Genomic DNA, 15672 nt, shown 5'->3' with positions numbered 1-15672 from the left:
TACCACGCATCTCTCAGAAGCGCGACCCGGAGCCTCCTCCGCAGGCCATTGGCTGCCCCGCCAGCCTACCGCGTGAAGCCCGGCCGGAGGGAAGGAGACAGAAAGCAAGGATTGTGAGTACCTAATGAGCAGTTGCCCACCCTGCGTCTTAGTGGTTGTTTCATAATTGCGGCGGGTGCTCACCCCGCATTTTAACTTTATTTTTGCTCTTACTCGAGGGAGCCTACCCCTCTTGCCCCTGAAAAAAATCACTGCGCGGCCCTCAGGAAGTCAGGCATCCTGGCCCGGGACGTCAGCGGGGCCTGCAGGGAAACAAGAAGTCCTGCCTGCCGGGAAGAAGCTGTGCTGTGTCTCGCTGGGATCCCGGGTGGAGAGAGAAGCTGCCCAGGTGAAGCAGGGAAGATTGCCGAGGCCACCAGCAGCACGGGGCTCCCGTGATGGAGGAGAGAGCCCCGCGTCGTGCTGAACGAGGCCGCCCCTCCTGCCTTCCGCCACTGAGACTTGCGACTGGTAAAAGCCCGGCATCAGAGCCGGTGAGTCAGGGCTCCCTGAGGCTGTGGATATCTAGGCCCGGCATCAGGGCTTCCCCAAAGTGGCCGCTATTTTTCTCAAAGTCCCCTTGAGGGGGGCTTGGGGGCACCAGGTGTTCACCACTCCACGGGTATGGGCGTACCTACATTAATGATGATACTTGTAATGATGATACTTGTAAAGCGCACTGTTACCCCATCTTGGGGTGTCCTGGCGCTGAAGACCACTGGGGAACCCGTCCTGGCTTTCCCTGTGAGATGGTCCCTTCTGGGTATCTCCAAGGTGAAACCAGGCATCCCCGGCGTCTGTGTGGGGCCGTTGTAGAGATGAGGCAAGCTTAATGCCCAGAGTTGCCGAGTGTGATCCCTGGTTAGAGTAGGCACCGTGGCGAGAATTATCGAGTCCGTTGACCCTGGTCCACGACCCTGCCGCGTCGGGAATTGAACCCTGGTCCCGGGCCGTTCTCTGCTTTCGGGTCTGCCGTCTCTAACCAGTGAGCCACACCACTCCACGTTGGCCCAAGGGGTCCATGCTTTTATTGTTTAAATGGGCATTTGTTGCCACAAAGTCAGCGGGCCAATTCCGGAGTGGGCCTGAGTCTCTCCAGAGCCCCGGGAGGGGACAAGGATGCCCGTGCCTTCCCTGTGTGTGCGTGGGGCTCTGTGTGTGGGGGGGGCTCTATGTGTGTGTGTAGGGCTCTATGTGTGTGTGGGGGGCTCTATGTGTGTGTGGGGGGCTCTATGTGTGTGTGTGTGTGGGGCTCTGTGTGTGTGGGGGGGGCTCTGTGTGTGTGTGTGTGGGTTCTGTGTGTGTGTGGGGGGGCTCTGTGTGTGTGTGGGGGGGGCTCTGTGTGTGTGTGGGGGGGGGCTCTGTGTGTGTGTGGGGGCTCTCTGTTTATGTGTGGGGGCTGTGTGTGTGTGTGGCTCTGTGTGTGTGTGTGTGTGTGGCTCTGTGTGTGTGTGTGTGTGGCTGTGTGTGTGTGTGTGGGGGTGGGTTTGTGTTACTATCCTTGTGGGGACTTGGGCGTGATAACACACTCACGCTGTGGGGACTTGATTGCACTGTGGGGACCTGAACCCAGGTCCCCACAAGGCAATGTCTTCTAAATTATTGGAAATGGCTTCAGAAACATCTGTGCCAATTTTTACAACATTTTAAAAAAATACCTTGCGGGGACCTGTGTTTCACCATGTGTGTTTATTTTTTTGCTCGCTCTGCCCCTGTAGAAAGGAGGTGGTACTGCAGCCTCAAACACACTTAGCATATTAAACACACTTTTTCTGTCAGCAGAATGAAGAATCGTTGTAAAGGTTACATTTTGGTCAAAACAATGACCTTGTTCTCAGTTTATTAACAGAGGGTAGGTCCTGACTTCACATTTTCTGCATTAATAGTGTTAATTTTAGCTGTTTTAAAGTATTTTAGTAACCAATTTCATTTGTTTCTTGCATTAGCAGTATACTTTAGATTTATTGTTTCATTTCATAAAGCAATTACTGATTGTAGTTTAATCAATTATTGCAGTCCAGAAGTTATTTATTTTCTCTTGAATGAAATATCATGAATACCATTTGATTAATGTTCTCCTTTCTACCACCCAGAAAAAATAGGTTATGTAAAACAAGTGTTTTGTTGCACTCAGTGGAAAACAAAGGTATACATAGATAAATGTACATGCTTGTGGTAAAAGGTGTGCTGCTTGTATTCTGCACATCGTAGTTATGGTTTAACACTTGTTTTCAGTATCAGGTTTACCATGTGTGCACCCTATAGAGACTCTGGAAGCACGTCTATAGTGTATAAAAACGTCCTCCAGGACAGTGCTGTTCAATTTATACTATGGGTGTGACTATTGATAGACTAAAAATCAATATATAAGATGTTAAATATATTAGACTCTCGTGTTGGATTGTTTTTTTAATCTGATTTCATTGACCAGGTTGTGGTAAATTATTTCACTGCTCTAAAATCAGCTGCTGTTTAAGTTACTTTGTGGAAAATACCTATGAAATAATGTCCGCATTAAGAAAAGTGCAAAAATGATGTCATAAGAAAAAAAGGATGCTTCCCGAATGCAGCCAGTGTAAATCGTATTTTATTATTTAAAGTTTTTGTTGCATCACGTAAAGGAGAAAAGGTCTTCTTGGGGATGTTGATATTATCTGCATTGAAAAGAATCTCAAGGCATCAGTACAGGATGGGCAGTCAAATATGTGCAAATGCGCATTCACGCATAACAAAAGAGTCATTAGCCTTCCCGGAGACCAGCTCTCTGTAAGCCCTTGGAGTTGCTTAGTTCCAGGCTGGGGGATGGTCACTATTCACTATTCCTATGGACGCACCTTAGTAGAGAGAAGTAGCCTGGGGTGTGACACAGATGAGGCCGGGATAGCAGTCAGGAATTGGCTGGGGCTTTCAAAGAAAAGCGCTGTATGCCCTCGCAGCGAGTTTTTACAGGTGCACCATAAGCATGGTCAACTTACAATCATCATACACAAATACGCATTTATGTTTAGAGGATACCTTATATGCTATATAAAGCAGTTGTTCCTCCTTTCCTGGCTGGCACTGTATCGTGGTTTTGCCCTCTGTAATGGATACATCGCTCGGAGTCCTTCATAAACTGAGCTACATGCTTGTGTTTTTTTAGGCTGCAGCTCTAGTTAACCGGGGCGAAGGTCTCACTTGTTCAACATGGCCTGATCCTAAATCAGACACCTTTATGGAACCATGTCACCACCACAAAAGAATATGCATTTGGCAGTGCTGTATTAGAACTATTATGACAAAATGGCAGATGTCTGATGTACAGCCGCAGAATGAGACTACCACAGGGAGCTCAGCATTTTCTAGGGCCATGTCAATTAGTGAACAATTTTTGAAATATTTAACATTGCTAAAGTGAGCCCCGGTTTTGTCTTCTTAATTGGCACACTCCTTGTGTTGCTGCGATTCTGCTGTGATTCGTTAAAAAATGAGAACGTTTTGGACTGTGGTCTACTGACTTTCACGTTAGAATTTCATAGCCTCCGTTTCAGAAATGCACTTTTAAGCATGCTGTGTGATTGGAAAGAAAAAACAGGAACAATATTTTTATCTGTTTTGTTCTGAAAATATACTGCTACAGTTAGGGCCACAGAAATCTTTGATCCAGTTAATAGCCGGGCCATTATATGTATGTTGTATAGTTCATTATTTGAAATATTTCTGATGTCCACTGAGAAGCATGTGCTTTTGTCTGTTCGGATATCTTTGTGGTGAAGTGGGAATGAGGACTCTTGGGAGGCGGTTCATTAGAAGTGAACTGATAACGTTGAATGGGAAGCAAATATGTTTTTTATGCCATGCCTCAAATTTACTCTAGTGGGTTTTTTACACACAATTTTTGCCAAGGTGTAATTTTTACAGAGAAGTAACATGCCAAGTTTTGCAACTCGGAAGAAATATCCAAAAAATGCTAATATCAGACACATTTGCTGTCCTATTAGATTTTGTTTTGTTTTAGATCTTCCTTAAGGTATTTGTGATGTTAAATATTTTATTTGGATGAAGGACTACCTGTATAATTAAGACATACATTAAGGTTCTTCTTTAAAATAAAGCACAACGTTTGGTTTAAAAAAGTACATGGTGCATATTACATTTGCACAGGTTGCCTTCTAATTGTTTGCACTAATTTAAAGATTTACCTCAAAAATGGGAAAAAAATGAGATTTGTGTCTGTTTTGCTTTACTTCATTCCATAATTTTCCATTTGAAATTACTAGCAATACTGTAAAAAATGAAAATATGTGTGTGCATTTAATTCATTTCTGGTAGTCACAGCTATTTGCGTCTCTTTATTACAGTGTTCCAACCTCTCTCTGAATTCAGTAACATAATATTCACCATGTGAGGGGAACAGCTCCATGGTAGAAATCTTAAAACATACCTAGGTCCCAGATTTACTAAGAGTTCATGCAATGCAGATCAACAAGCAAAGTTGCTGTGCTGCATTGCATGGACTCAAAAGTGGACAACTGCATCACATCTTCAAAGAATTAGCAAAGATCGGCGCACTCCCTGTACTGGGGCATTTTGGATTGCTTAGCACCAATGCAAGCACCCTTGCACCATAGTGCAAGGTTGCCTGGGTCATGGTCAAGATAGCTTTTATGCTGGAAAACGGTTCCTCCCTCCACAAAAACTATCCTTGGAGGTTTTGTTTTTGTACAAGTGCTGCAGAATAAGATATTTGTCCTTGTTACGCCAACCTCAGGCAGGTGCACAATTTTGAATCAAACCCATGCTAAACTGCTTTTTCAGCACCCCATGGTGGATAACATCATCCATATATGACTGTTAGTGAATCTGGCACTGGGCCATTTTATACAGTTTGCACAATGCAGCATGGCAGATTTTCACGGATGTATGCACTGTATTGTGAAACTTTGGGCCAATTTGTTTCCTCTAATGTATGATGTATGTGTATTTAAAAAAACTATTTAAAAAGAAACAATTCAAACGTTTAGCCCCTAGTAGCTGATCACAAATGAGAGTAACGTTTATACAATGTAATAAGCATATCTTCTCCATTTCTTCTACTCTGTCAACACACTTGAAATTCAAAACCTGACAGCCCTTATGATAAAGGGTGCAGAACGTTACATATCTCTGCTAACACACTCAATATCAATTAGGTTTAATAAATTACACTTTATTTAAATAAATATGTTTTAAAATGGGGGCATGGTCATGGAGGCCAGGATGGTGGTCAACTCTTAGGTGCGCTCCAGATGCCTGGCCATCATCCTTCCACATCCTGCCTGCCAGCACAATCCTGACTTGTGGATCAGGGCCCCCTGGGGCTGCTGGTGTAGTGGGACCCCTGAAGATTCCCTCCGTGGCTCCTGGTGGACCGCTGAAGCTGCCTCCAGAAGAGTGGTGCATGGGACTTGGAGCCTCAAGATGGTGGCCAGAAATAGGTGGGATGGCACCCAGCCAGGGAGTGCTTTGGACCTACTCTGTCCTGCTGCCTGGGAGATACCCTCTGGTGATCTTTGGTTGTGGGAGGATTGTGATCCCCTTTGCCTGCTCCACCTCCCTGTCTCGAACAACATAGGTCTGACGCCAAACAGACATACAGGGGAAGCGCATTTCGGAGTCCTGAGTGGGTCTTGCAAGTGGCCTTGTGCCACAAACAGAGGTAGGGGGCAGCTATTGAGGCCTGTTCAGGTACTTTCCTTTCCCCTCCACCTCCTCCAGGCAGCATTGTCTGCCTCCCCGCAGGCTGTGTGGGCTGCTGGACTGCCTTGCTGCTACTCAGGGCCCGCTTCACTTCGGGCCTCTTTGGTGCTTGTGGCCCATGCTAATACATGGTGCCTGTGCTGGCCTGCTGGGGGTGGTTTGGCGGGGGTAAGGAGTGGTCCGGAGCAAGGCCAGGCTTGAGGGGTGCCTGTGCCCCCCATGCTGGATTTCTTGCCCTGTTGAAGCTGCAGGAGCAGTGGAGGCTGCGGTAGCGTCTGGGGTGGGGTCAGGAACTCATTGGTAGTGGCTCAGCTACCTTCCACTGTTCGAGGGTTTCCCCATTGAACCTCTCCTTATGCCGTTCTCTTGTGGATCGTGAGTATAGTCCCTTTTGAGAGACTCTAGGGCAGCCATCTGCCGACTGCTCAAACTGCCTAGGGACCTCATTGAATGTCAGACTAATCTGCCTGGGAGGGCCCTGGGTGACCCATGTGACAAGTTGGGGCCTGAAATCAGACATTTGCTTTGCTGTTGACTTGATTTGAGGGCACTGCCCAGACCTCTGGTGTTCTCTACGCCCTCTGGTGGTGTCTCTCTCTCTTTGGACCTGACAATGAGCAGGGGCAAGCCTCCTTCCCCAGGGGTGCTCAAACTAAAATAGATCAATACAGCACATCGATGCCCGAGACTAGAGGTGCCGCTGGGGACTCTTCCACCACATTCACAGCATCAACACCTGTCGGCCTATCAGCTATTCTTGCATCAATTCAGGCCTCTAGAGAGGCGGTGGAGGGTATTTATATTAATCTTTCCCTTCCGCGCCAGGGCCTTTGTAAGGTGGCTGAAAGGGCCACAGAAGCTGAAATGTGGATTTCGGCAACCAAGGATGATGTGGGTACCCTCAAATGCCTAGTCACTTTGCTGCAGTCTTCTGTTGCAGTCCTTACTGATAGGGCTGGGGACGCTGAAAACCTGATTAACTTGTGCCTAATTGGGCTACCGGAGTAACACCCACCCCCAATATTAACCTTCTGCGCTACTTTATGACAAATCAAAACTATCACTAGCCAAAATTCCGCACTCTCTCCAGCAGGAACATTAATCACCAGAGGTATCTTGGGATTTTTATTGTTGTCTGAAAACTGATGTACACACAAGGAACTCTGCAGCAGGTGCTTTTAAGCTCATACGTTATTTACAAACATAGCCCCATGCATGGCAACATTTTAGGACAGGGTCGTGGAAGATTTAAAATACAAAATCGGGAGAATGAAAATTCCCCATTTACTCCTACTGTTGAAAATGCAATTTTAGGCAGGAGACAGCTAAAATAAAGCCATCTTTGGCTTGAAAAATTGGTAGTCTCCTGCCTGACTCTGGTCTATATGCATGTATGTAGTCCACCCCCTGAGCTCAATGCCAGGTGTGACCCCTTTTCTGAATCGTTTTTGGCCACTATAGGTGTGGCAGGGTATACTCAGACATGAGTCCCTTGCTCACTGCACCATCAGGATTCAAGCAAGCCGGGCCGACGACGGCTGAATTGCCAGAAACCGGTCCCCGGAAGCTTGTTTCCTTCCCAGTATAAGAATTGGCTTGGTAGTTTGGTTTGCCGTGTTCCCATCATGCACTGGGACAGGAACAGACTAATTTGCATGTAGCCAGGTTCTGAGCTGGGATGGGGCAATGAGCTAAAAAACAGTGATGGATCAAGCCCTGATCTTTGGACTGGGTAAGAGTGGTCTGCTTAATTCAGACACTCTGTCCATCACCACCACCTTTTCTGAATCGGTGTGACTTCACCAGCAGTACCGCTCTAAAGCCGGCCTGTAGATAGCACCCCACTCTCAGGCTTTTCATCCCAGGGTGGGGCTTCTTTCATGTTCAAGTGGTATTATCCAGGCTCCGCAATATCCTAGATTTCACTAGACTGTATGTACATGGCCAACTGTGCCATGTTTCTATCACGTCCTCTGACTTACATAACTTCAGACCCTTCTTTTTTCTGAGGCGAGCCACTCTTGCAATTCAGGAGCACCCAAGGCACACCACTGCATTTTCTAGCCAGGTGTTTTATTGCATCCAATAGTGTTGAAGGCATCAACAATGGAAAATCACCTAAGAGTACTGTTCCTATTGCATGCTTTGACTGAAAACTAATGAATTACTAGGTATTTAAGCGTGTTACTGTTGGCCTTCTGTGGAGCACTCAATCCTGAAATCTCTTCAGAGCACTACTTCCCCACATTTTTATTTTTTTATTTTACAGAGTTTTATATAGTGCAAACTTAACCAGAATAGGGTATCAGCGCGCTTAAGTGATTTGCCCAGAATCATAGGATGTTCAGCATCGTTGCCAAATCGAACCAGGTTCCCCAGGTCCGAGGTCGAGCGCCCTAGTCGTTAGGCCAACTCCTCTCCCCAATGATGATATGATGGTATTCACAATCTACAAACCTTCTGATTTTTTAACCGATCCTAGATCATTCCATAGCTCTTCCAATATTATTGAAAGCTCAATTGCTCTAGGGATGCGCTTTACATTGCCACATGGATACTTGGTGGTGCTTTGTAAGACACAGCAGATAGCATGGAGCTGCAGTGCTGGTTGTCAGGCTGGACATCTATTGCATCCTTTGTAGCCCGTTGTCCCCTCATCCCTGCATATTACATACATACTCCCTTCACCATTTGTACAATCCGAAACACTTATCATTTAGGCAGAAAGAGAATATTCTATTCTTGAAGTGCACCGCACTCATTTTAATGTCATATCAGTTTTAACCTATTGCTCTTATTTTAATGTGAGGGCTAATCTAAGAGCAAATACTGTTGCATTGTCTTGTTGTTTGCAAAGTCCACCAACATGCCACTTCAATAAGAGGCATGCTGCATAAAAAAGTTAGAAATAAATCAAGCAAGGGGCACGATGATTAGCTGATGAAAATGTGCGCACTGTTCTCAGTTTTGCACTTAGAACTGGGGGATGAGGTAATGTGCAAAACGTATGTTTCCCCCATTGCTTCCTGATGAAAATTCTGCCGGTAAAAATTCTTGCGATAAGAAATATCTGCCCTGTTTCCGTTCAAATGGGATTAGATTTTACTTTGGTATGAAGGAAGCGTGTTTTCCAGAAAAGGACAGAACTTGTTATAATTTATCATTTGCACATACAATTAATGGATTCTTTTAACTTGAATGTTTATCTTGGAAGGAGTAATACTGTCCTAAAAATTCCCTTTTAATGTTTCACCTTAAAACACTTTATGTGGGGCACAAAAAACAATTGTCCATGTACACGCATGTGATAAAAGGTGTTTCGTTTTTGTTAAGCACAAAGCTACCTTCAAAAATGGTACCAGTGCTGAGTGTAAATTGCAGTGGTATTATTAGGCGTTTTGAAGCATCTCCGACCCGTATGAGGGAGAAATCAGGAACAGTAATATGCAATTTATTAGATATTTGTCTTGTATAATGTTTTGAACGTTCCTGGACATTCAGCTCTTACTTGAAACGTGCCTTTTTTTATTTAAAGCAGAGTCCGTGAAATGAATAGTTTGAATAACATGCTTGTGAACTTTATGCACAAGGATTTAAGCAAAACAACTTTGTAAGTCTGCTAAAAAAGGAATCACTTTACGGTATGATTAGCCTTTCCTCTGCGCCTCGGAATGAGAATACTGGCTGCCTTAAGACAAAACATCCTGTAAGGTTTCAGGATGGCCAGGCGCAGGTATGCAAATGCACCTTCGCGCATAACAAAAGGGACATTAGCCGGTCAAGAGGCCAGTGCGCTGGAGTCACCTGAAACAGGATGCTCTCCCAGACTGGGGGATGGGCCCTGCTGAAAAGACGACACCTTTGCAGGGAAAGGCAACATGAGCTGTGACTGACTGGGACACTGAGAGCAGAACGAGGTTTAGGCATCCAGAGACTGAACCCAGCCTACCTCTTACAGCGATATTATGAACATTAATAAAGCAAGAAGTGTCATTTAGAAATGCAGGCATAAAGCCATACAGAGGTTAATTTGTCATTTTAATTAATTGGGAGAGTATGTGGCATGTCGGCTCGACATTCTGTGATTCTGGGCAATTCACATAATCTCCCAATGCCTACAAAAACAAGCATTGGCATAGCCAATAGGTCTTGCCTTTAGCACCTTATAATTGTTTAGCTATCCAGCACGTTATGCTGGGTGTTACACCATCTACTGTGATTTCATGTGCCCTTGGTGATGTAAGGAGGCTATGTACAACAAGGATGTGTGTATACTGAATGATAATAGGAACAAAGGGAACAATTAACATAAATCTGTCTCTTATTATATGAAGCTGCTTAGAATGTTGTGAGGCCAGTGTTGTGCACTGTTAATAGAGATGACATAGAAAGAGGTTTTCTTATTAGAGGTCTGTTCTATAGTTAACTGCCACCTCACGGCCACTTCTAATCATTTTACTGGAAAGAAAGGATATTGGTGTAGCTACCACTTTTGACCATACATGGAGTTGTCAGGGGGGAGGATCAGTATGTGTACGGTATGAATGCCAGATTAGTCAGTCCAGCTTCCACCTTGTTTTAGGATTACATCGCTTTTCTGTGGACAGGATTACATAGTGCTGGGACCTGGGCAAATGAGTAGTGGCAAGTACTGTGGTGTTACAAATCTCTGCCTCTCAAGGATGCACAAAATGCAATTTTTGATAAAACTTCAAAAGTCAACAGCTGGGGTGCGTGAATGCCATCTTAAAAACCTTTTGGATTTAATAAGTCATCAGAACCGATTTATGTTGCCCTTCATAATAGATAGACCAACAAACATTGCATCACATCCAATTCCTACACCGTGCACACAATTAAAAAAAGACACATAATAAGCAGTAACAGCAGCCAATCACAAAGGCATCTGTGGTGTAAACACAATTTACTTTTTGTCTAATTTTCTTATTAAGTAATTTAGTGGACACGTCTTTACTTTGGTAATTTTATTGCAGCACTTAAAATTATGTTGCTCATCCATGCGCGGTTTAAAGGTCTAACACGCAAAACCTGTGGCTCAGGGAAATCGACTATTGAGAGTGGAGTATAAATATCAAGGGGAGTATGATGAATATAGAGCTCAAGGTAAAAGGAGAGAGAGCGTTAGACAGAGAGAGAAGAAACTGTGAAATAAAACAGAGAGTAAAATGAAATGAGGAAACTACGAACATGAGTGATGAAAGAAATATAGGGATCAAAATAAAGAGAAAATGTGAGACATGGAGAGTGTAGAAAGGGAGAAATAGATGAAGTGAAATATAAAAGGAAAAAGGTGGAGTAATATACAAAAAGAGAAAGGAGGAGGAGAAAGATGCAACGACAAAGAAGGAGAAAGAAATAGGAGGTCTTCAGAGAGGGTAGGAGCGAGAGTGGAAGAAAATGAGACCCCGATTTAAAGTTATAGAGAGAGACAGAAGGAGCGGACAAGAAAGAGAGCAAAAGGATGAGAGGAAAGAGAGTGTGCCTTACAATTGGGACAGTTGCAGAAGTCTGACTATAGGGTTAACTAGTAATATGTGACAACATCTGCCTGGCTTTTAGCCAGCAGCAAGTTGTGTTCTGTGACTTGTAGTTTCACTTTTAACATATAGAGTGCGCTAAAATATTAGAGGTCTGACTGAACGTGCCATATACAGCTTTTTGGCTATCAGCAGACCAAACACGTTCCTGAATTAAAGGGTGCACTCCTTTAATTCTAAACATATCTTTAGCGCCTGGATACACTCGAGGTTGATTAGCCGCTATACAAGTCCCGATTGATTATTTGTAAATAGATTCTCCTAAATCTCTCCTCTTGAAGCTATGGTTATGAATTTTTTTAAATTATTTTTATTGCTTTTTGAGGTAACATACATTTGCCGCCGGAGGTAGGTGTGAAAACATTGTGCACAGGAGATTTCAACAATACATTAGCAACAACTTCCTTAATGAACAGAGGATGCGACGAGGCTGACACAAACTGTACAAATATACTACAGTGAGTACGCTTTATCTAATAACATAGACTTCCACATGAGTATTTAAGAGTGTACATCATCGTTTGCGACTGCCTGGAGAATGAGGAAGTGAGCAAGTGGATACCAAATGTCGTTTGGTCTAGATGTTACAGGCAGTTCTTCCGCATCCGTTGCCAGAGTTTCTTTGCAATATACCATATCTTTCATCCACCCTTCCAGCTTGGGAGCGAGAGCACTGTCCCAAGTAAACTGTATGCGGCGCTTAGCAAGCAGGAGGGCGACTCTAACAAACCTGCCTACAATACCCTTCAGGTGTGGGATGTGAGAGGTGTGCAGGGAATCAGAGTGTCTGTCATGGAATTGGAGCCGCTCGAGCACCCCTTCCCAGAATGTGAATGTGCATTGGTCTGATCCCCTTAAACCCATTCTGTGCAATTTGGAAGGGGTATAATAGATCTGGTGGAGGAACTTGAAATGAATGATGCGTAAATTCCCATTGGGTGTGAGGTGGCCCGTCAGCCCACATATCCATTCCCATTCAACTTCAGTGATCTGCGGGTCTAGAATCTCATTCCATCTAGCAAGGCTTTTATCAGGCCCTCGCACTGTCTCCTCCTGCACGGCCCTATATAATCTGGTGACTAGTTTCATCTTGGTGGGAAGTACCAGAAGCAGCTGCAAAGACGTGAGTGTCGGGGGCTCAGCTGGGAAATCAGGGTAGTGATCTCAAATGGCCCGTTTAAAGCGAAAACAGGTATATTGAAACAGTGGGGTGGGGTTACATGTATTCCAAATCACTGCTTTCTAGGCATTGTCCGTTAGGGTATAGGTCGCACATTTGAGTAATACCAGCTTCTTTCAATGATTTTAAAGGGCCAGCCTCCTGAGTGACAGACAAGGCGGCATGGTGTGCCAGGGGAAGGGCTGGTGCATATATCGGTAATGCTCGCCTGCCAGGCTGCTATGGTCGTATCCACCGTATTGATTTCTACCTTCGGCGTATTTCTATTCACATGTGTTAGCATACTAGCAAGTGGGGTTGGGTGGGCATCTCCATCTTCCCCTGCTCGTGTGGAGTAAAGTCATGTGGCCTGTACCAAAAGTATGCATATTGGGCCTGAGCACATAAATAATACACATAAAAATCTGGTGCAGTAAATCCTCCTTTGTCATAGGGTAGTGTAAGCTTGTGCCAGTCAATCCTAGGCGGCCCTGTGCCCCATATTAGCCTTAGGAGTTGGGTTTTTATTGTTTTAAAAAAATGCTGAGTCAGGTTTACCGGTATGTTGCTAAAAAGATATAAAAAGCGGGGAAGTAGGACCATTTTTATCACTGCAATACTGTCAGATAAAGACAGGGGCAGGTGCAGCCATCGGCTTCACTGGTGTTCTAGCTTTTCATAGGCCCGCCCATAATTCTCCCTGATTACCACTTCGTGATCATGATGCACCTAGACACCCAGATACTTAACTGGGTCCTCCGTCCAAACCAAAGGGTATTCGAGGTGAGGTTGGGATGTGATTGTGGTTAACGGTATAATGACCGATTTCTCCCAGTTAATTGAAAGTCCAGAGAACAGACTGTCTTTCATAGACTCTCGAAGAACAGAGGAGAGGTGTTGCTGTGGATCCCTAATAAACAGGACCATGTTGTCTGCATGCATGGAGATGCTGACCGGTCGGTGTGTAAAATTAAGAGCGGTCGCCCTATGACATTGCCAAATCTTGCAAGCAAGTGGCTCGAGCACCATGGCAAAGAGGAGAGGGGATACGGGACAGCCCTGTCTGGTGCCACAATTTATCTGAAATGGTGTAGAGGTGGTACCACTCATGCATACTCTGGCTGACACATCGGTGTATAAGATCAGAATGCACTGTATTATGACATTAGGGAACCCCATTTTGCATAAAATATGAAACATGTAGCTCCACTCTATAGAGTCAAATGCTTTAGCTCATCAAGCATGAAGGCGGCCGCCGGTAGGTTAGGGTTGAGGATGTGGAAATAGAGAAGATGGGAGTTATGGCAAGTTATGGGAGGTGGATCTCTCTGGAATAAAGCCAGAATGATCAGGTAGCACGAGGAGGGGCATCAAAGGTTGAATCTTGGTAGCCAGTATTTTTGCCAGAATTTTAGCGTCCAGGTTGATGAGAGAAAGGGAGCGGTAAGATTCACATGAGGCAGGTGGTTTATCTTTTTTAACCCCTTCCACACTCATGACGAGCTGGGCTCGTCATGAGGTAGCCTCCTCGCACGCTCATGACGAGCCCAGCTCGTCATGAAACAATGGGAATCAACAAATACCAGCACAGGAGGGGAATATGCTGAGCATCGATGTGGTTAAGGAGGGTGATGATCAGAGCTTGCCGTAGTGAAGGGGGGAGGCAGCCGGAATCATGCACCTCAGTGTACATTTTCAACAGATGGGGCACCTGAAGGTCCGAGTACGCTTTGTAAAACTCTGCCGTCAGACCATCCGGCCTGGGGCCTTGCCATTAGGGAGAGATGAGATAGCATCCTTGACATCAGCTTCGTCTATGGGCAACGATAAATATTCTCTATGGACGTCTGATAACCACGCACAGGCTATGTCAGATAGGTAGTCCGCCATGGTGTCTTAAACCACGGTGCCCTGTGAGGTATACAATGCCTTGTAATAGTCCCTAAACTGTTCCACTATGGCTTGTGGGGTGAAATGCTCTGACCCGCTGCTGTCAACTATCTTATCAATCTGATTGTGATTCTCGCGAAATACCAATTTCCTGGCAAGAATCTTGCCCGGTCTGCCAACTTCCCCATATGCTCTGGCTATCTGTCTTCTCCCCCTATATCTCGCCTCCGTTGTAGCTAGTTCGTCATATTCTGCAAGAAGCTCACCTGACTCTCCACCGTCCCTGTATTTTCTGTGAAATAGTGAAGGATGGCAGTCCTAATAGTTTCATTATATGCGGGATCCAGTAATGCTTCAGCACGAAAGCGCCATGTGAAGGGGCGGTGAGGGTTAGTGGGAATACGCAACTGCAGGAAGACAGAGTTATGGTCTGACAGAGTGCGGGAGAAATTGTGTACCTGAGTAACCCAGTTGTTTGCGTCCTCGTTGAGCAGCCAATAGTCCAACCTGGACCAACTGTTGTGGACAGGTGTAATATGTGTGCCTGCCTTCGTCTGACCATTTCGCAATCGCCAGACATCCACTAGGCCTAATTCTGTCATGGCTTCACAAATGCATTGGGCAACTTTAAGTGTGCGAGCCCCTGTCGGTTTGGATTTGTCAACCTGTGGGTCGAGGTACGTTTTGAAATCTCCTCCCCATATTACCGCTGTCTCGGGCCATGTACGTAGCGTAGCTAGCATTTGTAGAAAAGGCTTGGGTCATCGATCACTGGCCCATACATATTAATAATTGTGAGGTTGGTCATACCCAGCTTGCCTTGTACCATGGCGCAGCGGCCTTCTAAGTCCGCATGAGTGCGTGTAGGCCGAAATGGGACACCCTTTTTGATCAAAATAAGGACACCCCTAGCATAGTTGGAATAAGAAGACGCCAGGTTGAATCCCGCCCACCTATGAGGAATTTTGGTATCTGTGTGTTTGTTCAGATGAGTTTCCGGCAACAGGGCAATGTGTACATTGTGTCTGTCTAAGTAGGATAATACATGCTGTATCTTCTTCGGGGAAGTGAGCCCACGTACATTCCATGTCATACATCTGTAATCCTCACCCATTATCCATGTGGAACGATCTGAACATACGAATTGTGTGTAATGAACTGCACTCACTAGAGTACATATTTGATTTATCATCATGTCTACATCTCCGATCACGTCATTTGCAGCCTCCTGAAATTAAACCCAACCCCCTCCCCCCACCCACTTTAGCAACCCAATCTTGCCAAAGGCATTTCCCAGTGCCATAACTA

This window comes from Lissotriton helveticus, chromosome 6, assembly GCF_964261635.1.
Source record: "Lissotriton helveticus chromosome 6, aLisHel1.1, whole genome shotgun sequence".
Lineage (NCBI taxonomy): Eukaryota > Metazoa > Chordata > Amphibia > Caudata > Salamandridae > Lissotriton > Lissotriton helveticus.
The sequence above is the reverse complement of the archived record's forward strand: the minus strand, read 5'-3'. Positions refer to the sequence as shown.